This window comes from Nilaparvata lugens, chromosome 3 (assembly GCF_014356525.2).
Source record: "Nilaparvata lugens isolate BPH chromosome 3, ASM1435652v1, whole genome shotgun sequence".
Taxonomy (NCBI): Eukaryota; Metazoa; Arthropoda; class Insecta; order Hemiptera; family Delphacidae; genus Nilaparvata; species Nilaparvata lugens.
The window spans coordinates 74,586,428-74,605,760 of NC_052506.1; the positions used below are offsets into that span (position 1 = coordinate 74,586,428).

The window sequence follows — 19,333 nt, forward strand, 5'->3', positions numbered from 1 at the left end:
AAAGGGTATAGAGGGAAAAGTTGGGAAGACAATAAAATTTTTGACCATGAAGTTCTGTTTAGGGTAGTAAGGAGCTAAACATATCAAAAGACCCCATCCCTACCCACTGTGCTAAGAGGGTGAGAGTGGTTTAAAGGTAGGTACTGTAGGATTTTTTGGTTTCTTGCATAAAACTCAAAAACTATGTACCTATCCTAAGGACATGACTGTCATATAAAAAATTGAAGCTCACATAATTTCCTACAATATTAATTTTGCAACTTTTTTATATCTCCTCTAGTTTTTGAGATATCCGCTCTTAAAGGTGTGACATTTTTGATAAAAACACATTTGCCACAATTTTTTTTCTATTTTTGCTTCTATAACGTTTTCAAAATCGACGGGAAGAGTCCATGCTGATTATCAGCTTATAGAGCATTATAAATTCTCTTCAATTTGATGTATAATTTCACACTTTTACAGATTTCCCTACACCTTTTGTGTTGAGTGGGAAATCTCCATTTTTGTAACAATAGACCAATTGACAAAGGAATTTGGAGGGAATGTATTAAACAAAATTTTTGACTTTGCAGCTTTGTTGAGACTAGTTTAGAGAACATATCAAAAGTCCCCATTCCTAACTCATGTGCTAAGGTGATGAGTGTGGTTTAAAAGTTGCATTTTTCAGCGTTTTGCTTCCACGCTCATATCTTGAGAATAATGAGTTTAACCTTCTTTCTATAGTCATAGGTTTAACTGACACAACTGTTCAAAAATGAATCTTAATAAATTCTCTACACTTTTTGCTCAGTAGAATTTTGTGATATTCCCAACAGTTCCCGATATATTCGCTCTTGAAGGTGTGTAATTAGACAAACAATAGACAGGCAGACAGACGTTAATGGAAGCAAATTATTGACCGAGCAAAGTGAGGTCTAAGATTCAAGTCGACGGTTCGGCATTTATCTTAATGTTTAGATGTTTGAATGTTCAAATGTTTATGTGTTTCGTATTTATGGCGAAACGCGGTAATAGATTTCCATGATTTACATGAATGTAAACATAGGTCATTCTAATGCGTCCTTATCAAGAGCAGTGAGAGGCTACAAAAGGGGTCTTAAACTGCACTACAGTGATGTGAACACTTCTCTGGGAAGGTCTCATTTTACCAGACATGGCCTTCACCTCAATCGACGGGGTAAAAAGACTTTAGTCAATCACTTAATAGGGTTCATTAAGCAATCTATTTGTGATTTTTCTGTGACTGACATGAAGGGAGCTCAGATGAGTGAAACTATCATTGATAGCCCCGTTGCAGCAGTTTCGCCAGTTATAAAACCTTTTCCTGCCTCTCCCATTCACGCTAGGGTATCTCTGCCTTCAGATTGTCCAGATACTCCTATAACTATTTCTCCTGCCCACATTCCCTCCCCTGAAATGAATTCTACAACTCTATCAGACGCCCACAAGTCACTAAACTCTCGTAACGTTCCCCGCAGTCCTTCAACATTTCTAGACTCTATGACGGATACTGGTATTGTGCACGATTTAAACTCACTAACCCAGGATCAAGTGGGTGTGGATTAGTTTCAACTAAAGTTGCAAAGCCTCATGTTAGGATTGCTTACCTAAATGTTCAATGTTTGAGGGGCAAATTAAATGTTCTAAATGATTTTCTATTGAATGAGGATATTGATGTCATCGGTGTAAGTGAGCACTGGTTGCATGCTGATGAAATTGAGTTCTGTAAATTGGAGGATTATATTGTAACTAGTAGTTATTGTAGATCATTACATAAGAATGGTGGAGTTGCTATCTTTGTAAGACAGGATCTCAACTCTCAAAGTCGGGAATTATGTTTGGACTTCCCATGCATTGAACGTGAATTTGAGTACACCTGTACCGTTATTAAAGCCAAAAAACTTATTATTGTATCTTTGTACAGATCACCTTGTGGAGATCCAAAACTATTTCTAGATAAATTGGAGGAACTTCTTATATACATGTCAAGAAGTTGCTATAATGGCTATACTCTTGTATTTGGAGGTGACTTAAATTCTGCTTTTGATATAAATCAAGAAACTTGTCATTTATATAATTTAAAAAATTTATTGAGACAATTCAATCTTAGACTTTTTAATACTCTGCCTACAAGAAATCAAGCATGTCTTGATAACGTTTTTTCAAATACTCAACCTGATACGACAATTTCAAGTGTCATGGAATTCCCATATTCAGATCATGACTGTGTGATGATATGTGTACCAGATTGTACTATTAAGGCCAGTATTAACAAATTTGTTACAATTATTTCAAGACCTGTCACTATCGATAAAATGTTACAATTTAACCAGGCTCTGACTTTGGTAGACTGGAAGGCTGTCTTGGATAAGCCAGATGCCAGCGTCATGTTCGAATCCTTTCTAAATGTAGTTTTGTATTATTTCAATCTGACTATTCCCAAAATGACCTGCAGGAAAAATAAATCCTTAGTTAAGAATAGAAAGAGAACCAAACGTAAGGCTGACTGGTATACACCTGAGCTTGGAAGGATGAGGATTTTATTGACTATCTCTCATGAAAACTTTAAAAAAGTAAATACCGAACATGCTAAAACTGTATATCAAAGATGTAGAGCACTTTACAAAAAATCATTAGATGAGGCCAAGAGAGAGTCTATTGTTTCAATTATAGAGTCCTCGAATAACAGTTGCAGGAAAGCATGGCAAATAATCAAAACGATATCTTCAAGTAATAGTGTTCAAGATTTCACTACTCCAATGCCAAATATCTTGAATGAATATTTCATACAGTCGGTTGATGATGTTCATGAAAAGATAGTGAAGCCATCCATATCAGCCATCGAAATGCTAAATGGAAGTGTTGATAAAGAGCATAATGCCACTTTTAGTTTTCATGAGGTCAGTCAAGAAGTTATCTCTAGAGTGGTTCATAATCTAAAGCCATCTAAAAGCGAGGATTTCTATGGCCTATCCAGTTGCCTTCTTAAAAGTATTGCAGGTGCAGTGGTACCAGCACTGACTCGATGTATAAACATCTGCATTTCAAAAGGTATTTTTCCTAATGTGTTAAAAGTGTCCAAGGTCGTTCCGGTTTATAAGAAAGGTTCTAAAGAAGAACCGTCTAGCTTCAGACCTATTCAGATAGTGCCTGTGTTTTCAAAAGTGCTAGAGATTGTCATGTACATACAGGTATACGAATATTTGATAAATATTAGAGTGTTATCAGAACATCAATTTGGTTTTGTGAAGGGAAGATCTACCAATGACGCCTTTGATTCCCTGATAAAATTTGTGATTGAATCATTTGAGAGTAAGTGTTTTGCTCAGGCCGCATTCTGTGACCTGAGCAAAGCATTTGACTGCGTGGAACACAATATCCTGCTGAATAAATTGGCATTTTATGGAATCACTGGGAAGAGTCTCAGTCTCTTTAGGTCCTACCTTAGTGAACGCAAACAGGTTGTATGTGTGGGCAATAATAAATCAGATCTTGCCAGAGTGAAGTATGGTGTCCCCCAAGGATCAATTTTGGGACCTCTCTTATTTGTGATTATGATTAATGATCTCCCTCTCTCACTCAATAGTAAGACTGTGTTGTACGCTGATGATACCACTTTTCTTCATTCTCACTCAGATGCACACACACTAAAGAATATGACAGCTAATACGTTAATAGAAGCTTCCAAATGGTTCAGAGCGAATGGCTTCAAATTAAATGAAGACAAAACTCAGTTTCTGACATTTAGCCAGAGAGATCACACACTAAACAACAGCAATAGTATCAAATTCCTTGGATTAATGTTTGACCCCAAGTTGACTTGGGAACCCCACATAAATTTCATTACTGGTAGGCTAGCTAGAGTTATTTATTTACTGAGACAATTGAAAACTTTAGTTCCAGAACAATATCTCAGGAACTCATACTTTGCATTTTTTCAAAGCATAATTGCCTATGGTATCTTAATATATGGGAATAGCAGCCACATGAACAAAGTATTATTATTGCAAAAAAAAGCAGTCAGAGTTTTGTCTGGTGCAGACTATCTGAGCCACTGTCGACCTCTTTTTAAGAAACTTAAACTATTGACAGTCATAAATTTGTATATCTACAATGTAACTATTTATACAATGAAAAACTTACCTAATTTGAAGACAAGATGCAAAATTCATGCTCATGATACAAGATATAAACATCAAATTGACATACCATATCAACGTCTCTCCACAAGCATGAAGCATTATGACAGCATAGGACTAAGAATCTATAATAAGTTACCTACAGAGATCAAATGTTGTGTTAACATTGTTCATTTCAAGAAATTACTATTTAATTGGCTTGTTGGAAGACCGTTTTATTGTTTGAACGAATTTTTTGATAGTACCTGAATGAATGTATTTTGTGTTCTATATTTTGATTTTGTGTTCTAGATTTTGTTTACTGTGTGACTTTGTCAATTACCAATGTTGGTTTATGACAATAAAATTTATTTATTTATCATGAAATTTGACAGGTATGTTCCTTTTTTGATTGCGCATTGACGTATATACAAGGTTTTTAGCAATAATTTTGCATTTCAAGGATAATATATAAGGAAAAAGGAGCCTCCTTCTTCCGTCAATATTAGAGTAAAAAATCTGGTGTGGCGCACTCACACAACTTTCCTTGCTGATATGAGAATTGATCACATGACGCTAGTGTTCACACGCATCCCAAGTCTACTTAAAAACAAAGATCTGAGTCAGCTGGTGACAGGACAATAACGCTGGAGACAGACTACGAGGTCTGCTATCTCTTCATAGTGAATCATTTAATAGAATCGACAGTGTTGCCAACAGTTGGTTTGCAATTATTGGATAATCACATTTTCTCGAATTTCGAGCTAATTTTCAATTCTTATTTTGAGAATGTTACTGAGCATTAATTGTAGAGATTTTCATGCTCAATCTTTTCCACTCAATTTTTTTTGTTTAAATTGTATCTGAAGCCTGATAATTGGGAATCTAAAATCAAACTTTGCAGAGATGGGGCGGAGCTCCTGAAATTTTCACAGATATGGGATTTGTGGCAGTTGATAGAGCTTATCAATAGAGCTTTAGATAGAGTGGCAGTTGATAGAGCTTTTCAGGTATCAATTTGATCAAAATCGTTGGAGCTGTTTTCGAGAAAATCGTGAAAACCCCTGTTTTTGACAACATTCTCGCCATTTTAGCCGCCATCTTGAATTGCATTTGATCGAAATTGTTCGTGTCGAATCCTTATATTGTAAGGACCTTAGGTTCCAAATTTCAAGTCGTTCCATTAATAATTGATTAATTGGGTGATGAGATATCGTGTACACAGACTCACACACACACACACACACACACACAAACACACACACACACACACACAGACCAATACCAAAAACCACTTTTTTGGACTCAGGGGACCTTGAAACGGTGTACACACGTACGTTTGCCTCGGGTGAGCATACAGCCTTGTACACACGTCCGTACAGATTCGCGCGAACAATCGTATGTACATATGCCTCAACATTCACTGTACGTCCTTGTGGACGCGATCCACGTATGCCTCAGCATTCAAAAAGCTAAAGCCTTGTACACACGTCCGTACAGATTCGCGCGAACAATCGTATGTACATATGCCTCAACATTCACTGTACGTCCTTGTGGACGCGATCCACGTATGCCTCAGCATTCAAAAAGCTATCTGATTTGCAGACGACACGAAGACATGGTAGATGTAGATTTTCCACAACATGACAACAATGGCGTCATTCCATCATTGAAGATAGTTATCACAAATTGCAGCAGTATCATTTTATTTCAATGACTTATATAATAAAATCAAAAATAAAACTTGACAAACGATGTTGGTGGGTTGAACGATTGTAGGTTGAAGTAAGGAAATAAATTGCTACATGACATAATATTGACAATTCAATCTTTCTTAGGTTGTCAAAACATTATGTTGTTAATATACTGAATCTAATTCAACTAGTTATCTAAACAAAAAATGATATCATCATGAGGGAAGCAATAACTCCACAAGAACGATTGGCTCCAACTTTGAGATTCTTGGCATTAGGCGATTCATTTGTTGGTTTCCAATATCTATCCAGAATCTCAAAAAAAGAAAAATTCCACAATAATTCCAGAAGTTTTGATGACCTAATCAAAGCACTTAACACTGTCTCACAAAATTGACAGTCTTCTTCAAGGAAATTAGCCATAAATTGAATCAAATACTCAATTGCTGCCCATTTTAAACTAACTATGCTCATACACATGACAAAACAAGATTCTCCAAAAGATTAGCTTCAAGATTTACCTTCAAGGGAATACTAGTTCAAAGTTTGAATAAATCTCTCTATAGATAGCCTAGCTATCTAAAACGTATAATATCATATTGAAGATTACAATTTTAATTAACAACTCTGATTGATAACATGAAACAAACACAAGATGATTTGATAGCCACAGTAAAATAATATTTGAGCTATACTTTCTTGTAGGAACCCTGTAGAGAAGCTTTTTTCACTTAAATTATGCAGTTCTAAATTTGTTAATCATGATACGAGTTATATACTCCATGCATGTTTCTATTTAAATATTTGACAATCCACATATCCTACAAAATTACAAAAATCCTACAATTTACAATTAGTTATTGGATCACAATTTGATTTGTCATTCATTAACCTAATTCATTGGAATTAGGTTATGACGCCTTCAATGTTTACGTTTTGCCTCACCCGTATGGCAAAATCGCGTCCACACGTACATTCAATGCTCGCCCGAGGCGCCTTTGAGCACGCCAAAATACCGACAGGGATCCGGTTCGCCCACATGCCTCAGCGAACAGTGTCCACACGTGCGAATGCAAGCCCATACACGTATGCTCACCCGAGGCAAACGTACGTGTGTACACCGTTTAACTGATTTGCAGGGGGCCGCGGAATTGGGAATATCTGGAACTCAAAATATCAATGTTAAATGTCCTATGCTTGAAAACTGTTGCTGGGTGGAACTCCGAATATTTGTCAGACAGCGGAATTGGAAATATCCGGAACTCGAAATATGTTGCTAGGCGGAATTGGGAGTATCTGGAACTCAAATTACTTGTTTGGCAGATGGCGGAATTGGAAATATCTGGATCTCAAAATATCGGTGCCGAAGTGGGAATACTTGTAATGTGTTTGTCATTGAGAAATGGTTCAAGTCTGACTTATTTTCTAGAATGATATGGACTTTTGGACCTGGTTTGTCGTTCTTTTTCAATTATAGACTATTCATATGATTTGCGATTGTACCAAAAAATAAGTAGAAGTAATTTAATATTTTCCAGATAATATAATATTTTATAATAAAATAATAATACGTACATATCTATTATTTTTTAGAAAATTTAATATGTCTTCAATATAATAGCATCAAGTTTATAGGTTATGTTATACATAATAATAATAATAATAATAATATTAAGGTAGGTGTAACGTACATTTTGCATTTTGCAACAGAAACAGCTTTTTATAGAGTATTGTTTTACAGGCTAATCTTTTTTTATGTAATGTATTCAAATGTAATTATAATTAGGATTGGGATAATACAAAAATATACTTTTTACTTAGTGATATCTATTACATTGTGACAGAATTTGGTTTCTCAATAATTCTCATCCTGAGGTAAGTTTAATGTGGACTAAGTTACTAAGATTGAAAATATTATTTTGAAATAGCAAATTTAATTTATTAATAATAGGCTAGCAACTTTTATTAATTTCTTTGTTCTATCATTAGAATACTTGAATAATATTAGAAGTAGGGGTACTGAATAGGCTAAATATATTTAGACCTAATTCCCTATTGTGAGATATTTATGAATTTCATCTTCTTTTAAATACTGTAGTTAGGTTACTGCATCATTTATTCAATAAATTAAATAAAAAAGGATTTGCTAACATAAGTGATTTTCATGTAGGCCTACTGCAGTCAGGCTACTTGTTGGAAAATCCATTTAGAGAAATGATTCAAGATTAAGCTTAGAGTGGTTTAGCCAAATGTGGATTGTTTTATAAAATAAAGTTTTTCAGTATTTTATAAAAAGTTTTCCATTAACCAAATTATAAACTGAATGAAATTCAACCAGACTCACTGAAGCCCTAGAGCTGATTGGATTGGTTGTTTGAAGATAATTTATATACGGTACTCAGACTACTGTAATTTGTAGCATCATAGAGAAACAATAGCATAAAAAACATCTCATGGTGTTTAATTTAATGGTTTAGTATAGGGCTCTTATGTTGTAAATTTCACTGTTAACTCAAGCCGCTGGTATTTTTGCTTTATGGTAACTCAATATAAATATAATAACTCTGGTACTATGAGGTCCACCTAATGGCAGCATTTGATAAACATTGGTGTTGCTATTCTTCTCTATCATTAGACAAATCAAATTGCTTTGGAAATTAAAATAAGTTTTGCTCTATCCTCATGTTGCTTCACATGATTGTTTTTTACAATGTAAAAATATACCTAATTAATTAGACCTTACAAAAAGATTTAATTTAAATCATGAAAATTTATGAATTACTAATTGAATAATATATTTTCTTGACGAATAAAATATTATTATTATTATTATTATTATTATATTATTATTATTAAATAGAATGCACATTTAATATTAGGTTACATCAGATATGTTATTCCGAATCAGCTATTCACTATTATAGGAGCCAGTGGCAATACAGGAAATCGGCAACGCAGTTGTCCTATCTTTTCTACTGGCATTATAGCATTGACCTAACTATAAGCCTACTTGAATGAATGAATTTATTTGCCAAAAACAAGATACAAACATAAAAATTAAGGAAATGTTAATCTATTTAATTAGAAATTATAACAAAATGATATCCTTATTTATGATAATAGTATTAATAAATTAAGATTAAATTTATGCTCACATGCATGAGTACAGTAGGTGAGGCAAAAATACCTGCAGAAGGAAGATTCCTTGTTTGCCAGTGTGACTCGTATAATCAGCTGTACTTAAGTATTGCTATATTTATTTACCCTCTTTGAATGAGTAGTTTTCATTTGATCGCCAACTTTTTTCATGCTAATGTTAAATTTAATATATTATACAAAAGTTTTCCTTATAAATTAACTTGAACTTATTATTTATATTTTACAGTGCCAAACTGATCAACTGCATCCTAATGGAACGTTCAAGATGTGATTCAGTAACTGATACGGTTGTTGCAATAATTATTTTTGACCAAGTAAGTAAACAATTCACCATGAAATGGAATTTTTCCTTTTGCTCCAAATCAGTATGGGCTGGGACACACAGAGAACAATCTGCGGGAAGCGGTCAGAATGGCCTTCATCTATATTTTAGATATTCATGTCTATAACCTGCTAAGACCTCTCTGATTCCTGTCTGCAGATCGCTGTGTGTGTGTCCAAGCCACAAAGTTTTATAAATATTGTGCGCCACCCACTTGGAAAACATTTTACAGGTGACATTTTTGTACTGTTTCGATTTGGATACTATCAAAATCAACTTGAATATGATAATTTTAAAAAATCGATTTAATTTACTTAGAATTGATATTCTGAGAAATCAAATATGTATTGAGACAGGCAATACTTTCTTGATCACTTTATACTTGTTTTCATCCCTCTGGAAACGCTGCTGCATTGTGGTCGTCAGGCTAGTTTTACACTCATTCGGTTCGTTTCGTTTTCGGCAAATCCCGATAAGTGTGAAACGGTAATACGGTTTGAATTCAGTACCGAATAGAAACCGCATAGAACCGAACACCTATTTTACACTTGACTCTAATAAATTCCATCAGGTTTCAATTCGTTGCTAGCGAGAGGCTACTTTCACACACTTTCGGTTCGGTTCGTTTCGTTTTTGGCGAATTCCTATAAGTGTGAAGCGATGATTCGGTTTGAATTCGGTACAGAATAGCAACCGCATAGCACCGAACGCCCCCTCGACACGAATAGGTTTTATCATATTCGAATTTGTTGCTAGGGAAACAGGAAGAAACAAAGTCTTCTACACACGCTGGCCTTTTTTGTTTTTATTTTAACCTGATATCGTGATTATCTGTTTCAAAATTTCCCAAGTCAAAATCATATGGTCAATTCAATTCTGTTAGTTCACAGGAACATTTTTTTCTCAATGAATAGTTTGCCAAAAAAATATGAAAGATATAAATTAAAACTCAGGGAGAATTTTTTTCCACGAATATTATATGATTTCATCAATGGAGAGAAGAGATGAAGTTTATATAATACCATGTGTCAAAACAAGGAACAAATTTTCAATTTAAAAAAATTATCTCTAAACATCCAAAATTAACATAACCAAAAAGAAACTATTCAAATAATTCACAATTTTTAATTAACTTTTAGGGTCGGTTTCCGAGCTCGGGATTTAGCTAAGTTCTAGACTTTAACTGGCTTTAAACTCTGGAGTCAGAAAATTGGCTTTCCGAGTCAGAGCGTTGACGTAGTCGAGGACTTAAATAGGCTGTGTAGTTTAGAGATCACGTTAGACCCTGGAGTATGTGATTTCGCTTTCTGAGTGAAGGGCTTTTAAGTCCTGGACTTAAAACAGTGTGATTTTAAACCCTCGATTGGGGTAGGGTTTAAATTCAAGTTCTAGACTTAACTGAGCAAACACAATTCAGTTATTGTTTTGGAGAAGATAAAAAGCCAAATAATTGTCATGGAATACAGTTTTTTTTTCAAAACAAATACGTTTCCAAACTCAGTAGCCTAGTTAAATTTTCATTCATAATCAGTGGTTAGGATCAATGATCAATAATAGCATAACGTAAAATGAAATGTTTATTCATTCACCTTTCAAAGGTTTTGCTTTGAATAGGCCTACAAAGAAATCGAAACGTATTTTCACAAAATAGTTTGGAGAGCATGCTCATTTGAATCGTCCCGCTGCAATCAGCTGTTTCCGTTTTGCTATAATGCCAACAATACAACAGCAAAATATTGTGAATTTCCCTCATGTTTACTGCGTTAAAGTCCTGGACTCAAATAAGTCGAGAACTTGATAGAATCCGGAGTTTAGAAGATAAAATCGTGACTCAGAAAGTCAATTTAGACCCGAGAGCTTATTTTAGTCCTAGACTCTGTAAGTCCAGAACTTATAGATCCCGAGCTCGGAAACCGGCCCTAAGTCTAGAACTTGAATTTATACCCTACCCCAGTCGAGGGTTTAAAATCACGCTGTTTTAAGTCCTGGACGATTTTTGATAAATCCTTGACTTGGAAAGAGGCGAGAATCTAATTCAAGTCCTGGACTTATAAGCCCTTCACTCAGAAAGCGAAATTATAAACTCCAGGGTCTAACGTGATGTCTAAACTCCAGGGTCTATTTGAGTCCTCGACTACGTTAACGCTCTGACTCAGAAAACCAATTGACTACATCTTATTTTGAATCTGACTCCAGAGTTTAAAGCCAGTCAAAGTCTATAACTTGGCTAAATCCCGAGCTCGGAAACCGGCCCTAAATTTTTGTTGTTCAAGAAATAACATCTTACAATTTAACACCAGCTGTTATATTTAAATATGATGACCTGTGACCTGTGAAAATCCAAACACAGCTGTTTTTGAGAAGAAAATACCTAATTAGAACCGTACGAATTAAAAACTGACATGTATGAAAGCCTCATTTGTTTTCGGTAACGAACCGAACCGAATGCGTGTGAAGCGTGTAAGCCTCACTGTGCAGAATAAGCCTCGTCGACAGAGTGGTGGTCATGATGTGGGTCTGTCTACCCGCTAACTTTTCAGGGTCTTCTTCAACTTGTCCTCTTTCTATGCTTCGTACAGTAGCTGCAACCTTGTTCAATATTCTTTTGCTCAATAATCCAGGCCCATTCCTGGCCAAGGTTGAAGTCACTTCCACTACATGGATCAATTTTGCTTGTAGATCTTTTTATAGTGATGAGTTTCTTCATTTATTGTGAACATTTGTGGTTTCCATTCCACCATTAAGGCTGATTCCAGGATAAACATTGCAGGCAGAGTCAAAATGAGGCCACAAAGGTTGAAATAGTGGTCTACAATGAGCAACTATCTTGAATAATGAATCCTCGAAGTTTCATGAATTTATTTGCTCCCAATTCAGCAATGGATCGGATCTCACCCAAGATTTAAACTATATATCGCAAAAAGTAAAAATTATGAATTGAGTTTTCCCTTGTAATGTGCTTCATTTAGTGAGACCGATGGTATCCAAATCGGAATAGCCTTCTTTGAAAAATGTTACCATAAAAAGTTTTCAAAAGCGTGATGCACAACCTTAAGTTATCATTCTTATCAAACATGCACCTGCCACTCCCACTAAACTGTTGACGTCTTGCTCAAGTGACTCCACTGAATATATTTATGAATACCGACTAGCATAAACTAACTTATTGCCTAAGCACAAAGCAGGTTCAAAAACATCACATTCATATTAGGTGTACTTCGTCTACTTGAGCCTACGTTTATTTATTATAATTTTGTACCAATTTTCACTTAGATAAGACTAAAACTACCATAATTTTATCTTTGATAGATTAACTATAACAATTTTAACATGTCTAGCTATTATGCTTATCAACTCATAAAATATTTTGTATGCAACATCAAAATAATTTAATATTTTATGTTCGCAAGTTTAATATTGATATTTAATGTGTTTTTAAGAGCATTCTAAAAGAGATATATAGAGAAATTGATGTTTTTCTAGCTCAAAAATGTAAACTTGAATCGTGAAATGTGAAGAAAATCATACTTTGACAGCCTAACATTTGCATATGAGCATGTTCCTACTGCTGGCAGCAAATAATAGGATAATAATATATATATTTTAAAATATTGAATGCTGGGATTATAATATTAATCATACTTTTATTATTACAGATTGAATCCACAAAATAATTGAAGAAATGGTTTCAGATGATTACGAACAAGCGCAGCTATCTTTGGAGGGGTAATGCACCTACTGATATCCCGTAATAAGAACTTGGGAGAGATTTAGTGAAAACCTGGAGAACGGCCACTTAGCTCACAAATCTGAGCTGTTCACATCAAGCTGATATTTGTGACAGCCATTATAGCTTTAATCATGTAAGTAAACATTCGATCAGACTATAATTTTCAATTATTTGTATCAATTAACTGCGCCTGGTTCTACTCAGAATAACAAAGGCACAGGTTTCTTTCTTTTAAACTACAACAGTACTATCACCGACAGGAGTCGAGTCGGAGCAGTGGTAGCGGACGGTCGTGTTTCGAGGAGCGCACATAAGATAAACCGTTTCTTGTTTATGCCTTTAGAAATCTTTTTTCATCGTAGATCTTGTCCATAACCTAATAACTTACTTTATTAATTTATTCTTTCAATTAATACGTAATAATCTTTCTAATAATAACTCATCATTAAAACATCAGTAATAAAATCGGTATTGTACCTCTTAAAGTCTACTAAAGTATTTAGTACTTGTCTCTCTATTTGAACTTATTAGTTGCGAATTCATTCATCAGTAACCATAATCAACCAACTTAGCTGTATTAAACTGTATTGAATCGTAAATTATCTCTTTATAAATTGTAGGTTTGAATTACTCTTACTCATAATATTAATATATTTTTTATCCATCCAGGAAATTGAATAAACTAAATTTTTATATATCTGATCATTACCAATAAATATTTCACTGTATAAATTCATTACCGTATAATCGGATACAGGCCATTAAACCTTAAATAAAATGAAAAATAAATAAAACAGGAGTTCTACTATTTTTCTCTTTGGGAGGATGGTGGGAGTGTTTACCGCTACTCCTGGAAACAATTCGTCCACTAGCATCCGTCATAATGGTCATTGAACACAACTTATTTGTACATCTATATGAGATTTGTCCCTTCTGGGATACGTAGCTTTTTCGAAATTTGAATTCGTCAACCCACATTAAACCATCCATTACACTAAAGTCTGCAGTCAGACTATTTCTTTCTGAATTTGTCATATTTTGATGAATAAAGCAAGTAAACAGCAAAACAAAAAAAAACTTAAATTAGCCAACATATTATCATGCAAGTAAGCTAACACGTATTTATATTTTTAATACTAATCTTGCATCCTATAAGCCTATTTCAATTCTCACAGCTCATCATGAAAAATTAATTCAGTAAGATTATTGTTATAGTTGAGCGTTAAATATTCCACTAGGTAATTGGTATCAGGCATGTCACACTTAACTTTATTTTTTGAATCATTAAATATATCTGACAATCAATATTTTCATTTATATCTCAATAAGGACTTCCTATGTGCTTAGTCATGCAGCATTTATTATTCCGAAAACATATTCCTTCTCAATCAATTAGTAGTAATATCTATCATTAAAGTGTTGGATTAAATAAAATAGATAGGTAAATCAGTGTTCCAAGGATGAATTTAATGCGTTCATAGTTGTTGATTGTCAGTAGATGGTCCAGAAAATACGCGATATACGATGAATCACACAGAATTCCATATTATTTCCATCTTCCATTTTAGGATGAATATAAGCTGAGCTAAATTCAAAAAATTGTAAATTATTCTGCCATTCTTCAGTAATTAATGAATGCAATATGAACAACTCTCTTTCATGAGGTGAATCATTTTTTCCAACATTTTCCAGTTTCTCAATGATAGGGGAGTTATAATTATTTGTATAGGTCTTCTAAGGAACCATTATCTTCAGCTGGTACCAATCAACTAAACTTCAACTCCAAACCACCGTATTAATATCAGTATACAATTTATAAGTCTATTACAGCTGTTAACTTTAGATGCTAAATCATATTATCACAACATTATCTTCAATCATGATCATCTTCCCGTTCATCGGTAGCCGCTGGGCCGACAATTTTGGAAACATAGGTCTGTAGAATGGATTAATAAATAATTGTTATTAGTCCCCCTATCAAAATTTCTATTCAGAAACCATCCCCAATATTCATCACACAACATATTCCTAAAGTTTCATGCCGTTCTGTCAAGTAGTTTTTAAGTCTATAGGGAACAAACAAAGTAACAAATTAACACATAGTCATTTTATATATATATATATATATATATTATATATATATATATATATATATATATATAGATTATTTCTTTCTTACATAATTATCTTTCTGTTGTTTCCACTTATTTTTTTCTGTTACAGTTTCTCGATTGATCAAAGCACCACAGACTGCATCGTTCGTCACCTCTGCCTTTAAGCGCGTTATCACCTACTCCAATAAGCCACCCCAATATCCTTAATAAGCAATAGAAGTTCTTATCGACTGTGTATGACTCATTAATATCCATGTTCTGTATAAATTCATGTGATAGGCCTACTGGTATTAATGTTGATGTACCGTAATGTTTTTTGCTCATGTATAATTGATAATAATACATTAAAAATAAATATAATGTTAAATTATTATTGTTGGTTTTTATTGAACGAGCGTTAGCGAGTTCTCACTTTTGACTTACTGAGGGCCAAAGTCGTCCGTCTGTTTGTATGCTCTGCAATAACTTTAGAAAGAATTGATCAATCAGTTTCAAATTTTTCAAACCTTTTTACAGGTCATGTTACAGATCAGTTACTTTTTACAGGGACACATACTACCGCACCACGCCAGCACCGTCGCCGTGTTTGTTGCCCGCGCCGTCACCGACTAGTTCAGATTACTTTTTGACGGTGAAGGTGCGGCCTCGTTCAAGGCTGTTCGGTACACTTTTTATTATTTGAAATGGATAATATTTTTTCAATATAATTGTTAAGATCATTATAAGAGTGAGAAAAAGTGGCAACTGAAATTTTTAAGTGGTATAATAAGCGAGTTATGGGTTGTAGAAGTGCTAACTTTCCAGATTCCGTTTTCTTTCCAGATCATAAACGGTTTCGACTGTATTATTAGAACTTCTCTTGAAATTTTAAAAAATTATTCTTTCCAAACTAAAACATTTTATTCCCCATTTCGTTCATAAATAAAAAAGTAACATTTTTTGCAAATTCAATAACTTGTTTATTTTGGCATTAATCGCGAAAAAACGCATATTAGAACAAAGCCAATGATATACTGAATGTATAAAAAAACTCCAATGGAAAATTCAAAACCGTTTATGATCTGGAGAGAAAACAGAGTTTAGCACTTCAACAACCCATAACTCGCTCATTAGACCACTCAAAAATTTCAGTTGCCACTTTTTCTCACTCTTATAATGATCTTAACAATTATATTGAAAAAGATTATTCAATTTAAATAAAAATAAAAAGGTTTACCGAACAGCCTTAATATAGAGAGTAAAAAACTTATTGAAATTATAAATTCAATTCAGATGTAACAAGATTTTAACAGTGTTATATTATCAACATTAGTTTAACACATTCAGAAATCAGACCGCAGTAGCACTACAGAATTGAGACACTGCTGTCGCCCGGATATGTGTGCTCTCCCACCGCCATTCCCGTGTCGTGGGCTTAGCTCGGCCGTACGTCGGCGCGGTCTCGGTGCGGTTATATTTGTACCGGCCTTATGTCTGCACACAGGCGTTTGCTTTTTTCTATGACTGCCTGCTGCTCCGTGCGTTTGCCTTAACACATATGGCAAGATGAAATACAAAAGGTTGCAAACAAGTTTGGTTATCAGTGTACTATAAATATCGGGGACCGAGCTTCGCTCTGGAGTACAAAAGCATATAAGATGTATTACGAAAAAATAAATTATAATAACATTCATACAGAAATGTTCTATCCAATCACAGTAAATTGAGATTAATTCCCAGAGGAATGCAAAAATTTCCCTCACAAAGGCCCATTTGCACAAAAGCCGGTTAAGTTTTAATCCTGATTAACTTCATGTGAACCAAATCAGAGAAGACCATTTCAAAAAGATGGATCTACTGATAGCCCGGCTTTTTTGCAACCGGCACTAAGTACCTGATTGAATGATTACAAAAGTTCAACAGCTGAGTCATAGTTTTGACACAGTCCCACACACATGAACCACTACCTCCGTAAACAAAGCCATAGTGCATTCGTGTGACGTCAGCACAGGTAGGGCTCCTACACCAATAAAAATTCGTTGATTTCAGCTGATCTATATCAGCTAGTGTTTTTATTGGTGTAGGAGCCCTACCTGTGCTGACGTCACACGAATGCACTACGGCTTTCTTTACGGAGGGTAGGTAGTGCATGAACTCGCTCACTCACTAACTTCCATCACCAACAGACGACGAAATAACTATTATCAGCTATTTTCCAAGGATGAATAATAATTATCCTTTTAATGTCCTTCAGTGAGTTTTCCCAGGGATGAGACCTAGTGCAATCGAATCTTTATATTATAAACCTACTATCTTCTGAATTTCGTGAGAATCGTTAGAGCCGTTTTCGAGATCCAGTGAAATACAAACATATAAACATCTAAACATGTGAACAGAAGTTGCTGTATAGGATTATTATGATATCTGGGCATGAAATTTACATTATGTACAATACTCTGAATAAAACAAGTTGAGACTTGACTAAATATCTGTATTGCCAATTTTGTGCAAAATATTTCAATATTCTTGCGCAAGTCCTTAGGACTGAATATAATTGATTTAGAAAATTGCACTGGTGATGTGAAATTAGAAGATTTATCAAGTCATATGGGCTTTCATGAAAGTGATTGAACTTTGATTGGGCTTTCACATGAGTGATTGAACTGTCGTCGCTATGAAAAATAGAATACGCTAGTTTGAAACTTCCCGCTCATTCCAGTCCACCCAATAGCGCTACTTCGCGCTAACTTTTTATCCAATGAAATTTCAAATGTGCAAATATGTAATAATGGTGTAGCCTACAATTCAAAACTTCCCATCATTTATATTCCTGAATTATATATGGGTTTTCAAGTCTGCAGGCGAGCAGAAAAAATATGTTATGGGTAATTCCACAAAAAATGATTACATGACAGTTTATGTAAGTACGGTACCTACGTTAATTAATGAAAAGGACCGCTCGACTGATTCCAAACCATTTTTGGTTTCAAATAATATGGTTAATTGCTCTTTTCAATCTAATACGTCGTTTTTGATCAACTTCACAGGAGATATAATAAATTTATCATCTCCAATAAAAAGGATCAACTTTAATCTCTTTCATCTTCTAAAATCATCTCAACAAAAAATGAGGTCTGGGCGTATGGAATACACCCCCCTTCCCCGACGTTGACCAGTGCCTGTTTTTGACCCGAACAATATGGTACAGTAATCCTATGCTTAATAAACACAACTAAGGGCCAAGCCACATGAGTAATATTTTCAGACGGCACGACAGACAGGAAGCTGTCCGATTGGCAGATAGGGTTTGCGTTCGGGATTGGCCTGATAATCAGCCAATCGGAGATATTTCTGCCTTGCCGACTTGTTTCAAACGCTTCGTTAGGCTTGGCCCTAACTCTATTTGGTCAACTATGGTAAGCATAGGCAACTCGGTAACACATAAAAATTGTCAACTATCAACATTATGATGTTGACTACAGCACCTTTGTATTTTCATTATGATAGGTAATCGATATTTCTACATCTCATCAAACACTGTGTCAGAAGTAACTTAAAAATGCGTTTACACCAAAGTTATTAACTTAATCCTTATAGATTCTATTAGATTGAACATAACTTATCATACACATGATGAACATTATAAGTGAAGTCAAGTTTTGTTAAGTTCAGTTTCAATCTAATAGAATCTATACCGGTAAGGATTAAGTTATTAACTTTGGTGTGAACGGAGCTTAAAGCATTCCTTATTTCTCTTAATTATTTTACTTTCTATATTTCCTTAATATTTTATTCAACGATTAATTATCCAGCTATAGAGGCTGAGAATGCTTTAATTTTGGTTGTAAACTAAAGTAACATCCAGTAGCTTTAATTAACAAGGCTAATTTCGATCAAGACCAACATATTCGTCACTATGGCCCAATGAAAATCGGAAATTTATGTATGGCCATATATCGAATATAGAATAAAATATACGTTCTAATTGGAGTCGCATTTTTCTATGTTTGTACGTGATTGTGGGTTGTACTGTATTTTATTGGTTGAAATTTAGCTTGATGAGTACCGTACCGTAGTAGGAAATAAAAATATTTTCTGTTCTATCCTCTATGGTAGTACAATAGAAAGATGTAGGCCTGATAATAAATGTTATTCTATTTCTCTTTACTATTATTAGTAAGTACGCGAGTATAGTAGTTCGTAGTGGAAGAAGTACA

General features: G+C 34.4%; 1 long non-coding RNA gene across 6 annotated transcripts; it reads left to right on the forward strand.

Annotated features, from left to right (window-relative positions):
- The first annotated feature begins 7,247 nt into the window (after positions 1-7,247).
- On the forward strand, positions 7,248-15,510 carry LOC120350576. 6 transcript variants are annotated; one of them, XR_005570901.1, is made up of 4 exons: positions 7,248-7,264; positions 9,198-9,285; positions 12,950-13,156; positions 15,247-15,510. It is a non-coding gene; the product is annotated as an uncharacterized LOC120350576 (long non-coding RNA). The 6 variants fall into 6 exon arrangements; XR_005570904.1 differs by having other exon boundaries at positions 7,250-7,264; positions 12,986-13,156; XR_005570902.1 differs by lacking the exon at positions 7,248-7,264 and adding an exon at positions 7,315-7,331.
- Positions 15,511-19,333: the final 3,823 nt, after the last annotated feature.